This window comes from Triticum dicoccoides, chromosome 6A, assembly GCF_002162155.2.
Source record: "Triticum dicoccoides isolate Atlit2015 ecotype Zavitan chromosome 6A, WEW_v2.0, whole genome shotgun sequence".
NCBI lineage: Eukaryota > Viridiplantae > Streptophyta > Magnoliopsida > Poales > Poaceae > Triticum > Triticum dicoccoides.
The window spans coordinates 111530842-111536262 of record NC_041390.1 but is presented as its reverse complement, the minus strand read 5'-3'; positions in this window follow the sequence as shown (position 1 = coordinate 111536262).

Genomic DNA, 5421 nt, shown 5'->3' with positions numbered 1-5421 from the left:
GCAATGTCATGCATAATTTCTTTGTATAAGTCAATAGGTATTGCACTAGCACTAGCACCCATTTCACATAAGCCATGATAACAATGATCTCCTATTTTAACAGAAATAACAGGCACGCCTACCACAGGTCTATGTTTATCTTTATCACAAGGTTTAGCAATTCTAGCAGTTTCACCTTCGAACTGAATAACATGCCCATCAATATTATCAGACAAGAGATCTTTAACAATAGCAATATTAGGTTCTACTTTAACTTGCTCAGGAGGTGTATAAGTTCTAATATTGCTTTTACGAACAACAGTTGAAGCTTTAGCATGATCCTTTATTCTAACAAGGAAAGGTGGTTTCTCAACATAAGAAGTAGGAACAATAGGATCATTATAAGTGACAGTCTTTTCTTCAACTTTAATAGGTGCAGCTACTTTTACTTGTATGGGAGGATGATATTTAAACCACTTCTCCTTAGGGAGATCAACATAAGCAGCAAAAGATTCACAGAAAGAAGCTACTATCTCAGAGTCAAGTCCATATTTAGTGCTAAACTTACGGAAAATATCGGTGTCCATAAAAGATTTAACACAATCAAACTTAGGTGTCATACCTGACTCCTTACCTTCGTCGAGGTCCCAATCTTCAGAGTTGCGTTTAATTCTATCCAATAAATTCCAGTTAAATTCAATGGTCTTCATCATAAAAGAGCCAGCACAAGAAGTATCGATCATGGTGCGATTGTTTTCAGAAAGCCGAGCATAAAAACTTTGCATAATTATTTCCCTCGAGAGCTCATGATTGGGGCATGAATATAACATTGATTTAAGCCTCCCCAAGCTTGAGCGATGCTTTCTCCTTTGCGAGGCCAGAAATTATATATATAATTGCGATCATGATGAACAAGATGCATAGGATAATACTTTTGATGAAATTCCAACTTCAATCTTTTATAGTCCCATGGTCTCATATCATCACTTAGCCTATACCATATCAATGCGTCTCCCTTCAAAGATAAAGGGAAGACCTTCTTCTTAGCAACATCATCGGGTATACCTGCAAGCTTAAATAATCCACAAACTTCATCCACATATATTAAGTGCTCATCAGGATGCTTTGTTCCATCTCCTGTAAAAGAGTTAGCTAGCAGTTTTTCCATCATACCCGAAGGAAATTCAAAAGGAGTTTCATTTTCAATAGGTTCAGTCGGTTGAGGAGCAACTCTTTGCTCTACTGGACGACGTGAAGATACCCCGAACAAGCCCCTCAGAGAATTACCTTCCATAGTAACAGGTGACAGTAAATTTCAGCACACTATATAAATTTTTCCTTACCAAATTCCACCTACCAAAGGCGCTACACTCCCCAGCAACGGCGCCAGAAAAGAGTCTAGATGACCCACAAGTATAGGGGATCTATCATAGTCCTTTCGATAAGTAAGAGTGTTGAACCCAACGAGGAGCGGAAGGAAATGATAAGCGCTTTTCAGCAAGGTATTCTCTGCAAGTACTGAAATAAGTGGTAAAAGATAGTTTTGTGATAAGATAGATTGTAATGAGCAACAAGTAAAAAAAGTAAATAAAGTGCAGCAAGGTGGCCCAATCCTTTTTGTAGCAAAGGACAAGCCAGAACAAACTCTTATAATAGGAAAAGCGCTCCCGAGGACACATGGGAATATCGTCAAGCTAGTTTTCATCACGTTCATATGATTCGCGTTTGATACTTTGATAATCTGATATGTGGGTGGACCGGTGCTTGGGTGTTTTTCTTACTTGAACAAGCATCCCACTTATGATTAACCTCTATTGCAAGCATCCGCAACTACAACAAAAGTATTAAGGTAAACCTAACCATAGCATGAAACATATGGGTCCAAATCAGCCCCTTACGAAGCAACGCATAAACTAGGTTTAAGCTTCTGTCACTCTAGCAACCCATCATCTACTTATTACTTTCCAATGCCTTCCTCTAGGCCCAAATAATGGTGAAGTGTTAGGTAGTCGACGTTCACATAACACCATTAGAGGCTAGACAACATACTTCTTATCAAAATATCAAACGGATACCAAATTCATATGACTACTAATAGCAAGACTTCTCCCTTGTCCTCAGGAACAAACGTAATTACTCACAAAGCATATTCATGTTCATAATCAGAGGGGTAATAATATGCATATAGGATCTGGACATATGATCTTCCACCAAATAAACCAACTAGCATCAACTACAAGGAGTAATCAACACTACTAGCAACCTACTAGCACCAATCCCGGACTTTGAGACAAGAATTGGATACAAGAGATGAACTAGGGTTTGGAGATGAGATGGTGCTGGTGAAGATGTTGACGGAGATTTCCCTCTCCCGATGAGAGGAGCGTTGGTGATGACGATGGTGATGATTTCCCCCTCCCGGAGGGAAGTATCCCCGGCAGAACAGCTCTGCCGGAGCTCTAGATTGGTTCCGCCAAGGTTCCGCCTCATGGCGGCAGAGTCTCGTCCTGAAAAGTTCCCCCTCATTTTTTCTCATCGAAAGACTTCATATAGGAGAAGATGGACGTCGGAGAGCCACCAGGGGGCCCACGAGGTAGGGGGCGCGCCCTAGGGGGGGCGCCCCCACCCTCGTGAGTAGGGTGTGGCCCCCCTGGCCTTCATCTTGGGCGATGATTTTTCTTTATTTATTTTAAGATGTTCCGTGGAGTTTCAGGACTCTTGGAGTTGCGCAGAATAGGTCTCTAATATTTGCTCCTTTTCCAGCCCAGAATTCCAGCTGTTGGCATTCTCCCTCCTTATGTAAACCTTGTAAAATAAGAGAGAATAGCCATAAGTATTGTGACATAAAGTGAAATAACAGTCCATAATGCAATAAATATTGATATAAAAGCAAGATGCAAAATGGACGTATCAAGTCCCGGATGAGATCACGGACATGAGGAGGAGTCTCGAAATGGTCGAGAGGTAAAGATTGATATATAGGACGATGGTATTCGGACACCAAAAGTGTTCTGGAGGGTACCATGTACTTATCGGGTCACCGAAAAGGTGTTTCGGGCACCCCCGACAAACATATGGGCCTTATGGGCCAAGTGAGGGAACACACTAGACCTGGTGCGCCTCTATAGAGGCTAGCCTAATACGTCTCCAGCATATCTATATTTTCTGATTCTTCCATGCTGTTATATTATCAATCTTGGATGTTTTATAATCATTTTATATCATTTTTGGGTACTAACCTATTGACATAGGGCCAAGTGCGAGTTGCTATTTTTTCCATGTTTTTTACATCGCAGAAAATCAATATCAAATGGAGTCCAAATGCCACGAAACTTTACGTAGAATTTTTATGGGCCAAAAGGAACACAACGGGCCCTGGATGCGCCTGGGGGGTGCCTCGAGGGAGGCACAACCCACCAGGGCGCGCCATGGTGGGTACACCTCGGGTGCCCCTGGACCGCCTCTTTGCTCTATAAATAGCACAATATTTCCAAAAACCTAGGGAAGTTGACAAAATATTCATCGAGCCGCCGCAGAGTCCAGAACCACCAGATCCAATCTAGACACCATCTCGGATGGGGTTCACCACCTCCATTGGTGCCTCTCCGATGATGCGTGAGTAGTTCTTTGTAGACCTTCGGGTCCGTAGTTGGTAGCTAGATGGCTTCCTCTCTCTCTCTCTCTCTCTCTCTCTCTTGATTCTCAATACAATGGTCTCTTGGAGATCCATATGATGTAACTCTTTTGCGGTGTGTTTGTTGGGATCGATGAACTTTGAGTTTATGATCAGATCTATCTTTTTATATCCATTAAAGTATTTGAGTTTCTTTGATCTATTTTATGCATGATCTCTTATAGCCTCGTATTTCTTCTCCGATATTTGGGTTTTGTTTGGCCAACTTGATCTATTTATCTTGCAATGGGAAGAGGTGCTTTGTAGTGGGTTCGATCTTACGGTGCTTGATCCAAGTGACAGAAAGGGAAACAACACGTATGTATCTTTGCTACTAAGGATAAAACAATGGGGACATCTCTACATAGATAGATCTTGTCTACATCATGTCATCGTTCTTATTGCATTACTCCATTTCTCCATGAACTTAATACACTAGATGCATGCTGGATAGCGGTCGATGTGTGGAGTAATAGTAGTAGATGCAGGCAGGAGTCAGTCTACTAATCTTGGACATGATGCCTATGTAATGATCATTGCCTGGATATTTTCATGAGTATTTGAAGTTCTATTAATTTCCCAACAGTAATTTGTTCACCCACTGTTTGTTATTTTTCTTGAGAGAAGCCACTAGTGAAACCTACGCCCCCGGGTCTCTTTCTCATATTATTTGCCTTTGCAATCTACTTTTATTTGTGTTTATTTTCAGATCTACTAAACCAAAAACCCAAAAATACTTTGCTACACTTTATTTTATTTGCGATCTATTTATTCAATCTATTACAACTTTCTCCTGTCCACACACCAATTTCTGGCACCGTTACCCGAAAGGGATTGACAACACCTTTAACACATTGGGTTGCGAGCATTTGTTATCTATGTGCAGGGGCTGTTTACGTTGTGTTGCTTGGTTCTCCTACTGGTTCGATAACCTTGGTTTCATATCTGAGGGAAATACCTACCGCCGATGTGCTGCATCATCCCTTCCTCTTTGTGGAAATACCGACGTAGCTTCAGGCGACATCAAAAGGAATTTTCTGGCACCATTGCCGAGGAGAATCTTCAACATATACCGGGTTCCTAATCACAAATCTCATCTCCTTGCAATTTACATTATTTGCCATTTACCTCTCGTTTTCCTCTCCCCCACTTCACAAAAATTTGCCGTTTTATTTGCCCCTCTTTTTCCGTTCGCCGTTTTCTTTCCAGATGTGTTTTTGAGTGCAATCTTGTTGTGTGGTCATCATGACTCAAGATAACACCAAGTTATGTGACTTGTCAAATACCAACAACAATGATTTTATCAGCACTCCGCTTGCTCCTCCCACCACTAGTGCGGAGACTTGTGATATTAGTACCACTTTGTTGAATCTTGTTATGAAAGACCAATTTTTCGGTACTCTTAATGAGGATGTCGCGTCCCATCTTAATACCTTCATGGAATTATGCGATATGCAAAAGAAAAAAGATGTGGACAATGATGTGGTTAAGATGAAATTATTTCCGTTTTCTTTGCGTGATTCTGCAAAAATTTGGTTCTCTTCTTTGCCTCGCAATAGTTCGATTCTTGGAATAAGTGCAAGGATGCTTTTATCACTAAGTATTTTCCTCCCGCAAAAATTATTTCTCTTAGAACTCAGATCATGAATTTCAAGCAACTTGAACATGAGCATGTTGCACAATCTTGGGAAAGGATGAAAATGATGGTAAGGAATTGCCCAACTCACGAGTTAAATCTTTGGATGATCATACACATTTTTTGTGCGGGG